This window comes from Bemisia tabaci, chromosome 8 (genome assembly GCF_918797505.1).
Source record: "Bemisia tabaci chromosome 8, PGI_BMITA_v3".
NCBI lineage: Eukaryota > Metazoa > Arthropoda > Insecta > Hemiptera > Aleyrodidae > Bemisia > Bemisia tabaci.
Window position 1 is genome coordinate 14,564,904 of NC_092800.1, and position 21,716 is coordinate 14,586,619.

The following is a 21,716-nucleotide window of genomic DNA, read 5'->3' on the forward strand; positions in this document are numbered from 1 at the left end:
GGAAACTTGAAAAAGTGTGTTACAAACAACTCACATTGCGCGCCACCAGCGTCCGCGACGATTGACGGAGCCGGTCGAGAAGCTTCCGCGCGCGCTCCGAGAGATGGCGCCACAGGTCTTTCTCCAGCTCCAGCATTGCAGTAATCGCTACGGAGCGAACAGCTGATAACAGCTGCAGTCAGTTTGTTTTGACTCTTCGCGCGGAGAGCTTGCTGCTTGTCCGTTTATTTTACGTTAATGTTTACGCGCTTCTTTATCCTGTGTTTTCCCTCTCATCCCTTCGCTTTGCTACAGGATTTCGCCCATCATGTCCACTACTGTGCCTCCAAAATTCCGTAGTGCCGTTACGTGCGTGCGTTTCAGTTGATTATCCGGCGGACCCCGATTTCCGTGACACAGTTCCCCTGTCCCTGTAAGTGCATCCCTTGCCCGTGAGATCCTCGGTGCTAATGCCGCTTCTTTTTCGGTGATAACGAATCGCCTCCCCCCGTTCAGTGCAGTGCATACAAATTTAGATAATTCGTTAGGAATTTATGTTGTAGTTTTATCCTAAGTTTTGTTATTGTTAGTTCCTGTGTTTCTTTATTGGGCGTAAGGATACCTTTAAAATCAAGGTGAGTGGATTTGCGATACTCTGTGCAATCGTGAACTGGAAACTATTTAGATGGCTCTGTTTCAGCTGTTGATTGCTACTTGTAACGGGGAAATTTTCACGTGTAAATTTTACATTTTTGTAAAACACATATCGGGCGTGAATGAATGAATTAGACTACCGAGACAAGGCTGTATACGGGAAAGTGCGTGTCTACTACAAAGTTTCCAAAGTCTTTATTTTATGTATTCACAAAATCATTATAAATCATCTTTATTATTTCATTTATTTCGTTAAGTATTGAAAAAAAAATTAAATATATAATAAAAAAAAAAAAAACAATTAAAATATTTAATCGTAACTCTTTAGAGAAGATTTGGATGAACGAAAGAAAATTCTCAGAAAATTTCAAACAAAAACATTGGTTGGTTTTGCTTTGAAAGTTATAAAACGTGTTTCGTGTCAACATTGCGATTTGGTCAACTAAGTGTTACGTAAAGTTTTCATAACATTTATGAATTTTTTTGCGTTAATATACTTAGATGCGCTGAATGCAGAAGTTCATGTACTCTGCTCACGCGGAATTCATTCCCAAGGTAGGAACACAATAGTTAACATCAATTTTATTTGATTGGAGGCTTGCTTTAGTTTTCTATTAGGTACCTACTGAATCCTTTCGGTTTGATAATAGTCTTCACTAGGTAAATGAAGGTACCATAAGCGATAATACGTAAAATGTTACCTCCCACGAGACACAGGTTGCATTGAATTTCAATTACCTAGGTAAAATTATTGTACGTGTATTGGAGTGTTGTGTGTGTTGTCTATTTTCTAATTGAAGGGGCTCCTTTTATCGAACTTTTTTGTAGCGGTAAAATTAAAAAAAGTTGCAATTTTTCTTGCCTTGCAGATTACCTTCCTTTTTTACACAGCTTGGAGCTCATTCTGATTATCGTTTAACATTGCATTTATTGACCGCACGTTTGTGTAAGAATTTTGCGCAATTTTATGGGGAAAAAAATACTGTGTCGTTGGATAACATTTCAAAATAACGTTTCTAACGCATACTCACAGCTCTTTGCTTCCTAGATTCTGTTGGGTTAGGAGTGGTTTCCTCTACTGTTAGGGCGTCATTAGTATTGATACCATAAAAGAGATGGTTTTGATTTGAAACTCGAAAAGTTTCATGCAATTAGAGTACATGAAATTCTGGCAATGAATGAATCCTCAGCTATCTCATCGATGTAAAAATAAATAAGACGATTATTATTTCTAGACGTTTTATTTTATTATTTTACCGCACCAGTTTCACTCTTTTCTCATTTTTGACACATCGACCTAGGGATTCACCATAGGTCAGATAACTGCATTGAGAGGAACTGTAATTTTTGGTTCCTTTAAAGATCCATAATTTATTTTACTTAACGTCTCTACCTGTTTTTTTCTTTCAACTTATATTATTTTATTACATCTTATTTCCCTATTATATTGAAATTTGTTCCATTCTAAAGTTTGAATACTCACTTTATTTTCTTTTTGATCACGGGAAAGAAATCCACCTGACGCTTCACTTGCCGGTTGACAGGTCCGAACAAAATCCTTTCATCTTTCCAAAATCGAAGGGAATTTTTCAATCGAATGGATCGTTCTCTTATGAATATTGCTGAGAATTTGAAAAAAACGTCCAACGTGAAAAACGTCCGTATATGCCTGTTCAAAGTAGTAAAAATGTTGATCAGCAAAATCCTAATTGTCCCGTCTTTATTTCGTCAACTATACTTGTTCTCGTGGTAAAAATTAAACTTTGCCCTCAAAACTCTAAACAATTAGAATCAAGATATATATTTTTTTAAATTATTAACTTAACTTAAACTCGGTCCGTCCCTGTGCTGGTATACTTCAAAGAATTGAACTAGATTTTCAGATCTTCTTAATATCCACCGAATGATTTAAAATTATGAAGTCAAATCCCAAACCTGGGGAGTTAGTTAGTTATTCCTCGCTATCGGCGGTAGAATTTCCAGGCGACTTTTGTTAGTGCCTGTGTCTCAATTTTCCCCCTTTTTTTTTTTTTTTTTTGGTAGCAAAACATTTTATCAGCAATAGCCTACTTTTCCCGTTCTTCATTGTTAATTACTTGTTTCGCTGTGGCAATTCGAAAAATTAGCTCTCAAAATTCTTCGAAAATCAGAAGTGAAACAAATGGGTTTGCTCAGTAATAATACAACAAATCAAATTAAATTTGATTTGTTCTCGCACAGTTATACCTTCAATTTGACTGGATTTTCGGATTCTCTAATTATTATCGACCTGATGGGTTCAAATCGAAGCCAGATCCTAGACATGGAGTGTCTGTTCTTTGGCAAAGAACGCGGTAAATTTCTAGCCGACGCACGATGGAACGAGGCAATGGAAGAGGTCGGACAAAATTCGAAAACAATACAAGCTCACAACTCTGTGCCTACACAATTTTGAGGTTTTAAAAGTGGTTTTATTGTTTTCCTCGTAAAATTTTCTTCTCAAAACATCCCTCGAAATCTAAAATATGACGAAATAAACATCAAAATTTGCAGTTGCAGTCAAAAATTTGATGTCCGACCTTTCTAATTGACTTAATCCACTGTGCGACGTGTCTGTTAAATTTTCCCCCTGTTTTTCTTCATGATTGTTTAGGTCATAGTGAAAATTCCAAGGCAAGCGTGGCCCAATTTTAAGAAGGAAAACTCGGGTTTTCCGTCTCCGATAAAGCAGAGAAACAAGTCCGCGGTGAGGTGGTATTCTCTAAATCCTCCGTCGTGCTAACACTTATTTTCCGGGATGCGACTCGCTTCATTTTAACGAGGAATTCAGTCATGAGTCTTGTCTTTTGAACAACACTCAGAACGATATCCTCTAGACAATCAAGTTTGCGTTTTGTTTAATTCCTCTCATAGTTTTTTTTAATTGAAGTTTTAAGTCAAATTATAAAGAGGAAAAAAAAGAAAACTGTAGAAACAAAGTCATTGAAATTTTAAATTTTAAAATAAAGCAACACTAATACTTGGCTATATACTGCCATACAAAGGGAAAAATTCGTATGAGTCTTTAGGCGTTGCCATATCTCCTTCGATAAAAAACGAATTTACCGGGAAAATTGAGAATATTTTTCTTCCAAATTTTTAGACTATTTTGTTCGCAATTTAATCTAAAATGTCTGAAAAATTCGAGGAAAGCTATGCATAACTTACCTAAAAAATACACGTTTTATCTAAGAAAATTTGGCAACTCTCGAATGTTCATACGGCCGCGTTCTTCCTTATTACGGCAGTACATAAGAACATATTTCGAGTATTTTCGTCCAAAAACGAATTAAATAGGATGATGGTAAGTAAAATAATTAAATACAGATTCAATTAAATAGGGCCATGGTATGCAACCTGGTCGAAAAGAATTCGTTTTCTGGGAAATTCTGACCGAGGTAATCTTTCAAAACATTAAAAAGAAAGAAAAAAATAGATATATTTTGTTAATCTACAGTTTGTTGGTTATCAAAAGGAAGAGGAGGTCCTTTTTCTTCTTGTCAGTTTTTGGTCAGTATAATCCATTATAGTTTTCACATTTTGACCGAATTCTCGTATAGACTCGTTCCACTCTGCAACGACGCTCACTGGACCGAATCAATAGGATAAATCGGACGAAATCTGGAATCTTTAAAATCTTATATTTTCGAAAATATCGAACAAAAAAGATCAAAAAATGGCTCTATTGGTTTCTTTGTGGAATTTTCTTTCGGAACCACGCATTGAAATTGAATTTGTACCCAAATACACATCAAAATTTGAAATTTTCGCCAACAATTTCATGTCCGCCCTCTTGCATTAGCTTGCTCCACTGTGCGCCGCGACGATCCCTGAAGCTTCACGCGTCCTTGAATTTGCATTTCGCAGCTTTCAAACTGATCGTGAGCCGAGCGGCCGGCGTGATTATGTGCGATGAATTAACGGTTACGACACACCTCGTCTTATAAATATAAAAAATCACTTTGCCTTTGCAAGTGCAAAATCCGCCATGGTTTACTCGTAACCGCGACTGGGCAAGCCCAAGCCAGCCGGGTACAGTTGACTGGACGTACTTCTATCTCCCTTTGAGCTCTGGAGAGCATAGAGTTGTATGTACAACAGGGCTCAATTGGAAACGGAGATACACGGTTACGTCAGTGGAGCGATGAAGCGAGTGCTTTCGTCACCCGGAGCCATACTGCCGTGCTAAGGAAGAACGCCGTATGAGCCTTCAGACGTTGCCAAGTTTCCTCCGATAGAATCCGAATTTACTGGGGGAATTGTCAATATTATTTTCTAAAATTTTCAGGCAATTTTGTGCGCAATTTAATCTAAAATGTCTGAAAATTTTAAGGGAGGATATGCATGAATGTGGTCAAGAATACGTATTTTACCGCGGGAAATTTGGCAACGCTCGAATGTTCATACGGCGTTCTTCCTCAGTACGGCAGCATTGCTCGACACAAATTCCCTCATCGTCGTGTTTGTGTTTACCATGTTAATACGTCAAATTTACCGCATTATGCAAAAATGAACTCATTTTTCTGGCACGCATAATATGTGCGGTATCGGAGCATGTACTTAATTTTATAGGGATAATTCATATATTTCCGTTGGGGCCTGTTCAATTTTCATATTGGACAAATCCATTAACAAATATGTTTATTTTATAGTATATAGGTAACAATTTAATCAGCCCAAAATATTTAAATGAAATGAGGAGAACACGGGGTACAGGCTGTAAATAAAAGTAATTTGGACGGGACAAAATACCGAGAAATCTCGGTAAAATTATTGAATTTCTCTGTAATTTTACTGGACCCCGGTAAAAACGCCAATATTTTTTATCGACTGTGGTAGAATTACCGAGATAAAATGGCGAAGTTACCGGGAATTGATTACCAATAAAAGTGGTATTCTTACCTGAGAAAAACAGTAAAAATACCGGTTTTTAGGCGAGCTTACCAGTCTGTCTTGGTAAAATTATCAATAATTGGTGAAAAAAAGTGAGATGGTAAAGGTACCAACGGACCTTGGTAAAAACGCCGAGAATTTTTTTGCAGTGGGCCATTCGAAATATAACATGCACGAGACAACGCTGAAACGAGCTCCACAACAAAAACAAACGAAGATTCGGGACGAGCGAAGGCAGGAAAAACGGGAAGGAAAACAAGGAAAGATAGAAATAGGCGAGGATATGCATGTGTACTACGCACGCATAGGCGAGAATGGCATCTTCATTTGCAGTCGAGACGGCGGTTTACGCGTCCAAGTGCAACTGGCGCCTGCAGTGGCGCGGCGTGCTTTGCGATATATCGATTGATACGCCACTAAAACCCATGAAAAAGATCGATTATCAGGGTGTTCGCAGCCAACACCTCAGTAATCGATTATTTAGCATAGCCTCAAATGGCGATATATCGATAATCGATCACGCTACGCCACTGGCGCCTGGAACGGATCCAAAATGGATTCAGGAGCATTATCCGCAATCCGCGGGAACCCCGAAATCAGGAAGACCCCCTGCCTTGTCCTCCGACAGCGTTGCCAGAGTGTCGGAGATATTGAAATTTTCCCAGGGCGGAGGGACAATTTCGCGGGACGATTCGACAGTTTCGCTGTCTTATCTGTCGTGTTGTGATTCTGGCCCCCGTTATGTTCCAAAAATATTGGCTCCTGCGAAATTTAGGAGCAGCGCTTGCATGAACGGTTTCAGGAAATTACGAAGAGCCCGCTCGAAATGCCTTGGCATGTTGCTATAAATTGTGACTGTTCATCGAAGGAACGACCTCAGTGCGTAAAACGAATTTTTTACGACTGCAATTTTTGGTCAAGTTGGCGCGGACAATTGGAATTGAAGCGCTTTGTGGAAAATACTCTCCAATAGGTAAACTGAATCCCCAAGATTTTATCAAACATTTTTTCCTCGGACAGTCGAAAATTCTCGATGATTCTTGAAAGTAAGTTGCGATTTTTTTACGATTTTTTGGAGAGAAATCGGTAGAACCATATCAACATCTGAGCATCTGACCGATTATCTTCGATTTTGTCACAACTGTATATGAAATCCGCGTTTGATAAAATCGTAATTTTATCTCAATTTATCACGATTTTTTACGCCTACAATTTTTGGTCAAGTTGGCTCGGACAATTGTGGAATTGAAGCTCTTTTCGGAAAATACTCTCCAATAGGTAAACTGAATCCCCAAGATTTTATCAAACTTTTTTTCCTTGGACAGTCGAAAATTCTCGATGATTCTTGAGACCGATTATCTTCGATTTTGTATCTGTATATAAAAACCGCGTTTGATAAAATCGTAATTGGACTTCATTTTGCAATTTGGAACTATAAATTCTAGCCCGGTTGAAAAACAACGTATGTGCCATTAGTTCCCTATGTACATAAGTGTTTTTCCAGGAGAGTCAGAATTTATAGTTCCAAATTGCAAAATGCAGTCCAATTATATCTCAATTTATCACGATTTTTTGTTTGGTAATATTGCGATGGATCGTCGTCTATTCAATCGCGATACATTCTCCGATCAAATCGCAACTCATCGCGATCAAGTCTACTTTTAGAGGCGACTGCCTAACCACGCAAAGCGCCTATGCGGGTTGGGCCAACTGGCCCAACCCGCATACCTAACCATACTAACCGCATATCTAACTAGATACCAAAGGGTCTACCCCCGATAGTTTCTATTTACCTTGTAATTCACCAACACCCAGCTCTCTATTACCAGCAAAGTTTAGGGTCCAGCGGGTCGTCCCACCCTTTCCGTTAATTTCCGGTCTTCTCCATCGAATTTGTAGGTTTGGGTCCCTCCCAAATTAAAAGTTGCTGAGGGGTCGTCTAGTCCCCATCCTCGGTAAAGATTCGTAATTAATCTTATTTCCGTTCCTCCGTATCAATAAAATTGGGGGACTCCCCTTCTGCGAGACGTTCCTTGTTGTTCTGTATCTACTTCAGGGAGTTGTCCAGATTTTTCACCCTGGTTATTAAGCCTACATCAGCTAGAGGTCGAACCATTCACTTATATACATGTCTTGTCTCATTTTACTCGAGATGGTTCGTAATTATTTTTCATTGGATTACACAGAGAAAAATATATATGGCTTTTTAAACCAATTGGTGGTTCATATGGAACACATATTAATAGTCGTAAATGAACTGATGACTCTCGGTCTGTGAACCATACTAAGGTATCTGGTACCATACTGATACCATACTGTACCATCACTAAGGTAAATGGGCTATTATTATATGTTGCCTTTACCACCATTAGTGGTGTTCCATATGAACCACTAATTGGTCTATAAGCCATTGTTGTTTCTCGGTGTAGGGATGTTGCTTGATCCAGGGATTACCCTGAAAATATGTGTTTCTGAAGATACGCGTTTCTCCTGTTTGAAACATATCGTGTAGTTTAAGAAAGTGCTTCAGTATCAGTAGATACGCGCTTTCTCAATCTTGCGTGATGACCGTGACATCAAAATTGCCTTAACTTTGAACACTTCAGATTTTAATTTTTTAGAACGTTCCATCATTGTGAGAGCTGAAGTGCAGAAAGTTTGTCATCGACAGTAACACTCACTTGATACTGATACTAACACTCTCTCACGCTCGTCATAACTGAGTCACGGCGTTGCATTATATGGATTAATTGCAATTCGACAATGAGTTTATAAGTGGGCCTAACAAACGTGATGTGATACCCATACGTGATTCACCCTTTAACTTCGCTGTTTATTCATTTTCGTTTTTCAAGTCATTAACAAAGAGTCAGGCTCAGCAGATACCCCTTGTATATTTAAATGTGACGAGTACTTTACAAGAAGATTTGGTTATCATATTTTGCAGGTCCCTGAAAACTATATGTGTTATGAAAGTTAAAAAATTCGTAAATTAAAGAAAAACACTCACCCAATTTGTTTTAAGAAAAACATTGTCAGAATTTACTTATTAATCAATGAACCCTTTTTTGCTATTTTTTCAAGTAACACTATTAGGAAGTAAAATTGAGTTCCGACCTCCAAGAATGCCGCCGTGCTAAGGAAAAAACGCCGTATGAACCTTCGAGAGTTGCCTAATTTCCTCCGGTAAAATTATAATTTTTAAGGAAAGTTATGAATATTTTCTCATGAAATTTTCAGATGATAAGATCTTATTGAGAATAAAATTCTCGGAAAATTCAAGGAAAATTGTTCATGAATACCCCTAAAAATTCGTTTTTTTTTCACAGGGAATTTGGCAATGGCTGAAGGCTCATACGACGTTTTTCCTTAGCAAGGCAGATAAGCTACACCGTTTCCGACACGGCGCAGCGCGAGCCGGCAATAAAGACGGCGGCGCGCGAAGAGCAAACATTTCGAAGGGTTATTGTGATCCTGATCGGCCGTAACAAATGTGTCGATAGGGCGATTAGGTAAGAGGTAATTGGCTCCCAGATGTCACCGACACAATCGGCGCTTTGATTGGCTCGCCGTGGGAGGCGGCGCGCAACGCACGCGCGGACCGCGGACACAGACGCGCACTTTCGGCGCACACTGCCCAGATGGTGCTGAAAAATCTGCACTATTCTGCCTCTCTAGGGAAAAACGCCGTAAGAACATCTGAATGTTTCCAAATGGAGATGTTGCATGTGTGAGGGATTTGCGATTTGACTGTTGATTCTTACACCAAAGTTCGCGAGAGACACGATGGTTATACTGGTTTTCTCTGAAATCAACTCCCAAGCTCAAAAAAAGCTCTCAAGTTGCGGCCAAAATGGAGGGGATATCCCACGCTATCCTGAGAGTCCACCTCTATATCTAGACAAACTCTCTATGCAAAGATAGGGAGCAAATACATTGACAGGGCTGCCACTTTATTTGGGGACTCCACAACTGAAAACACGGCAACCCTGCTAATGTATTTGCTTCCTATCTTTGCATGGAGAGTTTGTCTTGATGTAGAGGTGGAGGTGGACTCTCAGGATAGCGTGGGATATTCCCTCCATTTTGGTCTCAACTTGAGAGCTTTTTTTGAGCTTGGGAGTTGATTTCAGATAAAACCAGTGGCACCATCGTGTTTCTCGAGAACTTTTGCATAAGAATCAATAGTCAAATCGCAAATTCCTCACACATGCAACATCCTCATTGCCCTTTATAAAACATTATTTCATTTTCGAGGAAATATACGGTTATTTTCCATTGAAATTTTCAGATACTGCAGATTAAAGTGCAAGATAAATCCTCTGAAAATTTGGGAGAAAATCGGAAATTTGTTTTTTAGCAATAGAAATTTGGCAACGGCAGAAGGCTCATACGGCGTTTTTCCTTAACATGACAGTATTCTCCATTTAAACCCGTGTAAAATAACCGTATTTTATCATATAATCTGGCGACCGTTGTTGTCAGACAGTGCTATGAAATCAGCACTATCCTCCGTTTAAACCCGTGTAAAATGTACTTATTTTATCGCACAACCTGGCAACGTTGCGCACCGTCGCGGACCTCGATCCACACCCACTCCGCGCTCTTGCTATAAGGAACTATAATTTTAGACTCAGTTTAGAAACAACGTATGTACCAATACTTCCCCTATGCACATGAGTGTTTTTATGGATGAGCCAGAAGTTGCAGTTCCAAATTGCAAAAGGTACTCTAAATACCTGGACTAACATAATCAGAGAGAACCAAGTCATACTTGGGGTGAGAAAATGAAGTTGGATTGTAGATGCACTGCACTAACCACATTTTTTTCCGTGGAAAATTTCAGAGAAAAGATTTTGAATGTGAAAATACTGCCTTCCCAAGGAAAAACGCCGTGTTATGATGACATTTGATAAAACGGGAATTTTCAGGGAGACGTGTGGATGTTTTTCTCTTCCTTCACCATAGAATCTTACTCGCACTCCAGTCCAAACTATATCAAAATTTAAAAAAACCAATCGACATCGATACAATCTCACCAGTGGAAGAACAAGAGGCAAAAACGGGAAACAAGGCTAAAATACACAATCAATAAAACCCGAAAAGTTTTTCTCTTTTTCTCTGATCCCGGCCACCACCATGTAAGGCTCAGGTTTTACATCGTTTTTTTAAAACTTTTTATTGTATTTCCGACTGAAAATGACTCGGTGTTGAGTCGAAGCGTTTTATTAATTGTGTATTTTAGCCTTGTTTCCCGTTTTCCCCTTGTTTTTCCACTGTTATCATTGTCTCGGGCTGCTCTTAAAAAAATTGTATCTACAAAATCACCTGTTTGATGTCGAATATAATCTGTTGCTCGGTTGACCATAGACTCGTTCTCGCAAGCACTGAAGTCCCCCTTAATGGGGTCCTTTTATGGAATAATTCTAAGATAAAATTTGTTAAACTCGTTTTATGTTTTAATTTTTCTATCTATATATAATACTCACCTTATATATAAATATCAAAAATTAAAATGCAAAAATGATAATAGACAACCACTTTTTCCATTTGGTAAAATATAGCCCATGACCTCTTTTAATCGCCTTAAACTTGATTAATTCTGTCACAAGAATTACTAAGTTGATTTTAACCAAGCCTTATATGCTTTTTTTTTGTTTTTATTTCTGTTTTAATTATGTTTCAATGATGACGAGATGTTATGCGAGAATCATTATATGAGGCAATCCCTCTTCAGTGTGAAAATGTTCGTGTCGGATGAATAAAAACTTGGTTGCCAATCCTCTGTACGCACAGCATTCTAGGCGGTCTTCATGAGCTCATGCACTCGTGTAAACTGATTTTAACTCAAAGCATGAGTGCGCGGACATCCCACGAAGTCCTCGGTGCGATCCGCGGTGCGTTTACTAACTCGGTTGGTCTCTTTTTCTTCTTCTTTCCTTCTTTCCTCTTTTTCTTTTACAGTTGATCGGAATCATTGCCAATGCTCGATGTAAATCCGACTTGTCAAGACCGGGAGGCCAGTGGTAAGGCAGAACGCCGTATGAGTCTTCGAATGTTGCCCAATTGTCTCCAGTGAAATAGTTATTCACTGAAAAATAACACGGTACACTGGAAAAAAAACACATTGGATCTAGAGTCCAGACTCTTAAAAACATTGATAAGAAACTGGACTCTTGATTTAATCAGATTTAAGCTTAAATCAAAAGGAAATCCGCTCAAATTAAGAGGCTCGGTTCTTGATTTAAGCTTAAATCTGATTGAATCAAGAGTATTTTTTCTTGTCAATGTTTTCAAGAGTCTAGACTGTAGATCCAATGTGTTTTTTTTCCAGTGTAGATTTTACAATACTTCGACACAATGATACGAGTATGGTAATGAGCACCAGACTCCAAAGTAGCTTTTATTATATTGTAGTAAGTGTCACCAGAGTTCTGGCGAATACTACTATGATTCTGGTCATTTTCACTAAATAGTATTACTGTGTAAAAAAATCAAGTAAACTTAAAGTAGATGTTACCATACTTTTTTCAGTGTCTCTGTGAGATTAGTTACGAGTATCTTCTATTACGAGTAATATTCTGTGAAAAATTCGTCGTGGAAAATTCACGAGTTCTCGGGGAAATTTGAATTGTATCAGAACAAATTTTGCAACGTCTGAATGTTTATAAGACGTTTTTCCTCGGCAAGGCAAACTCGCGTGGAGAAGCCTTTTTTATATCAAATCCACTTTTTATCGTCTTCTTCGTTACGACCATTCTGAGTTGATAGCGAAGAGAGCAGTAAGAGCATACTGGAATGAACCCCGAGATACATAAAAACATGTGCTAATCACGGCTCATACAGACTGACTCACTTACTGCTCTTCTCGCTATCACGGCAGCATTGTTGGTCTTTGTTGACGTCATCGTATAGCGAGTGAATCTACTGAAAATCCTGCTCTATCGCACTAAAGAGAAATGCCTCACAAACGTCGGAAAGTTATAAAAGCTCCTCCGATATAGTGCACATTTTTTGTGGATGTTTAAATGTGAGTCTTCAAATTGTGATTTTATCACATAGATAGAGTGATATAAATTAATGTTACCCTAATCCATAATGTAACCCTATATCTGCCTTTGAATTTACCTGAAGATTATATTCGTAGTAGGCTCGAGCATTTTTAAAAATTTCGTTCAGAAACAATTTTAGGGAAATTTAGGGGAATTTTCAGCTCAGAGAAACTTATGGCACACATCGACGTTGCAAGTCCAAGACCACGTATTTTGTTTGCGGTGCTTGGAAATATCCGCATTTTTTAATACTTTTAAGCAGAACAAATCGACATCTTCTCTTGAAGTTTCTACATAATTTCCTTCGCACAGGAAAGAAAAATCGCAGCAGTCTTTAAAAATTGCCTTTGAGTAGCTTTTCGTTTAAAAAGAAAGTAATACAGGCCGTGGCATGGCGTGCTTTGCAATTTATCGATTTTTCCGTCATTTATATCTGTGGGAAAGGATCGATAAACGGGGTGTCCACAAAAAACACCTTTAATAATCGATTCACCGAAAAAAAGTGAAGATGATTTTACATTTTGGATGTACAAAGAGTGTGCGAGTACTTATGAAATGCTAAATTGCCCGCCTCAGCAGTTAGTTTTACATCTTGGAATTGCTGAAGTAACTGCTGTAGCGGATAATTCAGCATTTTATAAGTTCTTGCACCCTTTTTTTACATCCAGAATGTTAAATCAACTTAACTCTTTTTTCGGTGTTCTTTACCATATCTTCCAATGGGGAAATATCGATAATCGATCATTCACGTCTCGCCACTGAAGATAGGATGTCTGCATCTACGCGAAACGAGATACGTGATCGCAGACTTGCACCGCGTCGATATGTTGTTTCTAAAGTGAGCCAGAAAGTTCAGCGCCTAATGGACCACTAGACAAGGTATGAATTTAAGCGATTTGATACATGTTTCTTAACCAGAATTTCACGTAGAATACGATTAGCGCAACGAATATTACTGAAACTAACTCCTAACGAAGATATCAACGTTTTTATTTTACATTGGTTACGAGGAATTTGAACTGCCCGCTCACAAGAAACTCAAAGCTCTATACGAGAGTCAAATCGCCCACTACAACGGTTTCAGCAAGCTTCTCAATCGAGCAATGCTCATTTCCCACCATGTGTTGTTCAAACTATTAGCAATTTGCTATAACTGAGCCGAAGCGTCAAGATGGAGGTTGCCAGATTTTTATATCGCAGAGACTGTCATGATAAACGTTTAGCGCGCGATATGAATCACGTAGAGCATTGAGTTTTCATGAGCGGGTGGTTTGAATTGACGCATCAAGAATCATTTAATATCTTCGTCAGGAGTTAATTTCGTTAATTTTCGTTGTGTGCATCGTATTTTACGTCAAATTTCGGTTTAGAAAAATGTATCAGAATGCTGAAATTCGTACCTTATCAAGTGGTCCATTGCATAATTTTGTCCAAACCGTAAGTTATCACGAATGCCTGCTCTTACCGCCGGGAAATCGCGAGGAACAATGAGACGCGATCTAGGACGGCAGGTCGACGTCGTAGCCGGTGGTGGCGTCACGTCATCCATCAGCTGTGCGATGCACCCCCCCCCCCCCTCGCCCCCAATCCGGGTGTCGTAGCCATCGGGGCATGCGCCTACGGTGCAGAGTGCAGCGGGCCATGTAAATAATAGTTGGACTTTACTCAGAGCATCCAGCGGTGAGTTTGAGTATGGTGCATTCCTGGAATGCGTTGCCAAATTATGGTTTCTCCCTGTATCTAGTCGAATCTTTTAATTTCAATATTCTATTTTTTCCACATTCAATGAATGAAACGAGAGAGGATTTGGAAAACCCAAAAAAGTTAGAAAAGTTTGATAAAACTTCGAAAGCAGGGAATTTTAACCGAACCTAAGGATGTATACGCCCTCTACGTCACCCCCCCCCCCCCCCCCCCGCCTTGGATCCGATCATGTACATGAACTGACAAAACTTTTTGAGTGAAATTTTGTGCCAAAGTCTATATAGCGCCCAAAAACCCGGAGTGATAAGAGTGCAGAACGGGATCTTCGAATCTATCCTTCTTACGGAGTGACTTACACTACACTGAAAAAAATTTCTCGGCGTTTTTACCAAGGTCCGTTGGTACCTTTACCATCTCACTTTTTTTTACCAATTATTGGTAATTTGACAAAGACAGACTGGTAAACTTACCTAAAAACCGGTATTTTTACTGTTTTTTTTTCAGGTAAGAATACCACTTTTATTGGTAATCAATCCCCGGTAACTTTGCCATTTTATCTCGGTAATTCTACCACAGTCGATAAAAAATATTGGCGTTTTTACCAAGGTCCAGTAAAATTACCGAGAAAGTTCAATAATTTTACCGAGATTCTTGGTAAAATTACCAATTCAATAAATGGTAATTTCACCAAGAAAAAACTGGAATCAAATAGAACCCTGAATTCTTGGTAATTTTACCCTTTTCTTAGTAAATACACCGAGATTTTTTTTTCAGTGTTTGATCACCCTGTATAAGTACTAAGTAGTCTTACTGATACGCATTTCTCTAAGTATTTCTTCGGGAAAAATTCGGATTTTCTTTAAACGTGACAACGCGGGATAAGTCGGAAGGCGGGCGACCGTGGAGTATGAAAGCACCACGTGAATGACAAGTGCAGCGCGGAGTCGGCTCTGGAAGCACGGCCGTGACTCCTCGCGGACGTATCGAGGGGGTAATTAACGAGTTTACACGTCCCGGCTCCCCGTTTGCAGTCGATGTAATCGCCGTTGTCGTTGACACTCTGATTCTTTTTCGGATCGCCAATTGCACCGACCTCGGCCGCTGCAAGTTCGACACGATCCGCAGACCGAGCTACCCGGAATAGACGCAGTCATCCTTCCGCCGCATATGCAGATCCAGATACGCAGAACGCGACGTTCACCGAAGTAGAGTCCCTTTATACTGAGAGTCAAGACAATGTGAATCTATTTCTGATTGGTTACCGTATTTTAGGCCTCCACAGTGTCACAAACGGGAATAAAGATTACAGTTTCACCGATTGCAAAGATTATAATCTGGAATGGACCGGGGAATTACGGGTTCGGCAAGGAACAAACGGAATGAGAGAAGGAACGGAGAAAGGAATTTAAGAATGGGCCGATCAAAGATTACCAAAAACGTTCAATTTGTGTAATCTTTATTCCCGTTTGTGACTCCATGAGGGGTGTTTTCTTGACTCTCAGTATAAAGGGACTCTAGAGTAGACGTAGTCATCCTTCCGCCCGCATATGCAGATCCAGATACGCAGAACGCGACACACAGTGGATCGAGCAGATAGGAGAGGGCGGACAAAATTCGGAAACTTTAAACGCCTAAAACTCCGATTATTCAAAACTTTGAGGTTCTGACAGTAGTTCCACTGGTTTCCTCGTGAAATTGTCTCTATGAAGCACCCTTCAAAGTTCAAAATGTGACGAAATAAACATCAAAATTTGCAGTTTCAACAAAAAATTTCATGTCCGACTTCTCCAATTGACTCGATCTACTGTGCGACGCTAACCGAAGCATTGAACTTGCTTATTTTGACGTATGAACGTTGGACATGTCATTTGAACGTGTTTTTCCAAAATTTTATTTCCATCCTCAGTTGTCTCCTTCTTCCTTTGTATCTTTTTCTTTCTCTCTATAGTCCTTCTCTTCTTCCTATTCTTCGGTCTCTTTCTTCCTCCTCTCTTTCTGTTTCTTCTTTCCTTCTTCCTCTATAGCTTCTTCTTTCCATACATAATTGTCTCTTTCTTTTTCATTATTTTCATCCTCCTTTTCTACTTCCTCTTTTTCTGTATCTCCTTTCTTCTCCTGTCTTTCTTCCTCCTCTCCTTCTGTTTCTTTTTTCCTTCTTCCTCTAAAGCTTCTTCTTTCCATACATATTTATCTCTTTCTTTTTCTTACTTTTCATCGTTCTTCTCTATACTTCTTCTTCTTCTTCCTCCTCCCATTCTTCGGTATCTTCTTTCTTGCCCCGTCCTTCCTCTTCTCTTTCTGTTTCTTCTTTCATTCTCCTCCTCGTTTTCTCGAAGGAACTGTCAGATGCGACCATCCTATGCAAATGAAGGTACTATAATGGACTTGGGAGCTGATTGCTGAAATTGGTAGACAAAGTGATACCCAAAGGAGACATAGGGAATATTGAGTGATCCTATTTGTGGAAATGGTTGGTTCCTATAGCCTAAGAGAGACAATGATGGACTAACTAGGATCTCTCGTGAGTTACCCTTAGTTAGTCTATTATCTATCACCTTTGTCCACGGAGAAAAAAAACTTTGTGCATGGGACCCGAAGTTGAGGTCATATGGATCTCTGAAGTTTTCTGATCACGCATCCGGAAACTTGAGGTCGAGCTGCCGAACTTCGGGTCAGACATCGAGGCACTTCGGTATTCCTTGGAGTACTTCAGATGTATATACGACTACGTACTTCGGTATATATCGAAGTACTTCAGATGTCTCACCCGAACTGCGGCAGCTGGACCTCAAGTTTTCGGATGTGTGATCCGAAAACTTCAGAGATCCATATGACCTCAACTTCGCGTCCCACGCACGAAGTTTTTTCTCCGTGTATAGGATCCCTCAAGATCCCTTTGTCTTCTTTGTCTACAGTTTTGTCCATCAGTTTCAACAACCAGCCCGCGGAACGGCAACGCACCGACGAGGACCAAAAGGAACCGGTCGATGATCGATATTGACAGAGCGGGCCGGCCCGCACCGCGGAGCCAATTATTCCCGTCTTCCGCATCGACTTCCGGCCGGGGCGAGAAGCCCGATTGCACTCGCCCGCGCTACGCAATCTACATTGTACATGCGCCGCCGCCGCGCGGAGACGTAACAGTAATACGCAGCGCATTGTTGGGTCCCCATTGTTACGTCCGTTTGCCCGATGCCCGTCGATGAAAAGCCACGATTCGATATTTTCGGAGCCGGCGCCGACCCGGGAGATCCGCGCCTTCGACGTAGCACGACGCGACGCCCGCCGCACACCGGACACTGAAAAACAATCTCGGTGTATTTACTAAGAAAAGGGTAGAATTACCAAGAATTCAGGGTTCTATTTGATCCCAGTTTTTTCTTGGTAAAATTACCACTTATGGAATCGGTAATTTTACCGAGAAATCTCGGTAAAATTATTGACTTTCTCGGTAATTTTACTGGACCCCGGTAAAAACGCTAATATTTTTTATCGACTGTGGTAGAATTACCGAGATAAAATGGTAAAGTTACCGGGAATTTGATTACCAATAAAAGTGGTATTCTTACTTGAGAAAAACAGTAAAAATACCGGTTTTTAGGTAAGCTTACCAGTCTGTCTTGGTAAAATTACCAATAATTGGTAAAAAAAAGTGAGATGGTAAAGGTACCAACGGACTTTGGTAAAAACGCCGAGAATTTTTTTTTGCAGTGGATCGAGTCGAGAGGAGAGGTCGGACAAAATTTGGAAACTTTAATCGCTTATAACACCGTTAATACAAAACTTTGAGACTCTGAAAGCGTTTCCATTGGTTTCCTCGTGAAATTGGCTCGAAGAAGCACCCCTTGAAATTTAAAATGTGACGAAATAAGTATAAAAATTTGCAGTTTTAGTCAAAAATTTCATGTCCGACTTCTTAAATTGACTCGATCCACTGTGCGCCGCGCCGTGGCTAGACTCTCGAGCTCATTGCCTTTCTCGGTGATGAGAGAGGACACGCGTTGCGAAACGGGGATGGTCCAATGGTCACGGAAGGACTTCATAAATCATCAGGCACAATCCGGGCGGAGAGGGGCTCGAAAACAATACAGATATCAGTAGTGGCGTGGCGTGCTTTGCGATGTATCGATTGTTATGCCATTTAAACCTATGGAAAAGGATCGATAAACAGGGTGCTCGCAGCGAACACCTTAATAATCGGTACTTTACCTTGGGTTTAAATGGCGAAACCATCGATACATCGCAATTCACGCCACGTCACTGATAATCCATGACCAAAGTGCAAAACAACGTATCTTCGTCTGCCGCGTGGTAGAGCAGCTGTCGTTTTATTTTACCGAAAATTTCGGGGTTCCCGGAATTTATTCCGATTTCCAAAAGTTTCGGGGCAAATTCCGATTTCTTTCCGAAATTGAGGGAAAAATTCCGAAATACGCCCGGACTCGGTTCAGAAGATCGGCAAATTTGATCATAAAATCATCAATTTTTCAAATTTGTAATTGGTCAATATTACATCTTGTGCTCATACATAAATAATCGAATTTAGGACCGAAAATGAGCAATAATTCGAGAAAACTGCAAAACTTCACTACTTTGCGCTGGTAAATTAGGCAAAAACTTTTAAAAAAAATCTCAAATAAGGACAAATTCTTACAGGGTATATGATTAAGAGTCGATTTGACCATACACGACATTATTCTAAGCTGTTTCAATTTTCGACCAAAGTTAGGGACAAAATACCCTCCCTTAATGGGACACATCCTTTCCCTCGACAACACGAATTTTCAAGGATATTTTCCTTCCAATTTTTCAGGGAATTCCATTCGAAATTTGATCCGAAGTCTGTGAACATTTCAAGAGAAAATACTCACGACTCTCATCAAAAATTAATGTTTTATTAGGGGGATTTTGGCAACTCCTGAAAGCTCATACGGCGTTTTTCCTTAGCAAGGCAGAATGGAGGTACGTTGTTTCCATTTTTAAGCATCGATGTGAAGCCTCCCCGACGAACGAAGCTGACAGGAAAACAACTATTAACGAGGCCCTGGATCCCTCTGTTAGCAGGTTCATTCTCTTAGCTCTGGTTTGGGCACTGGACCAGCTCACATTATCACCCTTATCGGACGCGGTAGAGCTTTTGAGTGTTACTTTTACGATCCTTCGACTAATAAAACCGACGCGTATAGGTGCACGCTCTTGAGCAGCGACTGAGGAGATAGCCCCAGATCGGAGATATCGATCCTTCCTTATCCATATCCCGATGATGGACACGGTGCACGGTTTATTACAATCGCCTGGTTCGATTCCATGCCCGATTTCTCCAGACACTGCTAGACCCAATTTACCATCACGACGCGTCCGTCAGACGCTCCTGCCTATGACGTCATCGTAGTTCCAGACAGCGGAGCGCCCCCGTTGCCGTAATCTGTGACGAGTGAGACGCAAATAAAAATAATTGGTTGAATGTCGGACCATCTCCGTGGAAAAGGGCCCTAAAGGTGTTCGGACTTTTAGGCTTTTACAGAAGAGGAAATGATGTTTTTCGTTTGGAGATCTGAATTAGAATCTCCGACGCAGAGTAGATCGAGTCATTGAGAGAGGTCGGACAGAATTTGGAAACTTTGAAAGCTTGTAGCTCCGCTCATACACAACTTTTAGGTCTTAAAAGCGGTTCCATTTGTTTCCTCGGAAAATTTGCTTTCAGAGACACCCTTAAAATTTAAAATGTGACAAATTAAACATGAAACTTTGGAGGTTTAGTTAAAAATGTCATGTCCGACCTCTTTGATTGAGTCTGTACCCCGTGCGACGGTTGTATACGTATCGATGGCCAAAGTGCGAAACGACGTATCGCCATTGCGACGCCATAGTTAATCCATCATTTTCTCTCTTAGTCTATAGGAACTAACCATTTCAACCAATAGGATCGCTCCTTACTCCCTATGTTTTCCTTGTCTATTGCTTTGTCCATCAATTTCAACAATCAGCCTTCAGCGGGCCGATTGTTGGAATTGATGGACAAAGCGATAGACAAAGAAGACATGAAGCGTATGGAGCGATCCTATTTGTTGAAATAGGTGGTTCCTATGGACTGAGGGTGAAAATAATGGACTAATTAAAGGCTTCCTCGAGGGTTGCCGTTAGTTAGTCTATTACCTACCTCCTTTGTCCATTGCAACCATCCAATTTCACCAATAGGGTCGCTCCATACTCCCTGTGTCCTCTTTATCAACAGCTTTGTCCATCAATTTCAACAATCAGCCTGCAGGAACTCCATTCCCTTTCTCCGCGCGGACGGTCAAATCCTCACATCTGTCGTCGGAAGTCCGTGAGGATGGTCATGAGCATTGAGCAAGGCACGATGTTCACTAATAAGTAAATGATGAAAGTAAGCGTTGAGCAGCTTGAAACACGGTGTTTGTTGAGAACACCTACAAATCATTTCTCCTCGCGCGTGAGTAACGCTTTGACGTTGTTTACTCAGGGTCCGCAGCTTTTGCCTCTTGCGGTCGGCAGCGGGCCCTCGCCCCTCCTACGCTGTCGCTCACAGGTCAACCGAGTCAAACGCTCCGTTTTTATGCTCCATTGTCAAAAGCCCCACAAAAGACATTGAAATCTTTCCTCACCGACAACCAAGCTCATGCAATAGGCCTCTTAGTGAGCTTTGTATTGATCTAAGGCCGTCCTTAGTCGTTCCTTAGCAGCTCTTTTCCCTAATCTGCACACGGAGAAAAAAACCTTGTGCGTGAGACCCGAAGTTTAGGTCGTATGGATCTCTGAAGTTTTTGGATTGAGCATCTGAACACTATTTAGGTCTAGCTGTCGAGGTTCGGATCACACATTTGAAACTTTAGTTCTTACATCTGAAGTACTTCGGTTTTCACATCCGAAAAACTTCGGTTGTCACATCCGAAAAACTTCGGTTCTCACATCTGAAGTACTTCAGGTGTAAGAACTGGAGTTTCAGATGTGTGATCCGAACCTCGACAGCTAGACCTAAAGTGTTCAGATGCTCAATCCGAAAACTTCAGAGATCCATATGACCTAAACTTCGGGTCCCACGCACGAGGTTTTTTTCTCCGTGCATATACGGGAAAAAATGGACTGCTGATTTGACAATTAAATTATCAAAATATATGTCCGACATGTTTCAAATGCACATTTTACAATACTGCCATGCTAAGGAAAAACGCCGCATGAACCTTCAGGCGTTGCTAAATTTCCTCTGATAAAATACGAATTAATCGAGGAAATCGTAAATATTTTGCTTCCAATTTTTCAGACTATTTCACTCGCAATTTAATCAAAAATACCTGAAAATTTCAAGAAAAAATTGTCAGAGGATAAAAAGGAAATTCTCTGAAAATCAAAGATATTTTTCAGTTCATACAGCGTTCCTTCCCTTGCGTTGCCTGA

The 21,716-nt window shown here is 40.3% G+C and overlaps 1 protein-coding gene across 2 annotated transcripts in view; it reads left to right on the forward strand.

Moving 5' to 3' along the window:
- LOC109037253 (uncharacterized) overlaps positions 1–21,716 on the forward strand; it is a 335,208-nt gene that overhangs the window by 41,791 nt on the left and 271,701 nt on the right. Inside the window, exon 1 of one of the 2 annotated variants that reach the window (XM_072303872.1) lies at positions 147–614. The exons of the other annotated variant lie outside the window; for it this stretch is intronic. The gene's annotated coding sequence lies outside the window, so the exon portion shown is untranslated. Of the gene's footprint in view, positions 1–146; positions 615–21,716 lie in introns of those variants that run through there. 2 annotated transcript variants of the gene reach the window in all.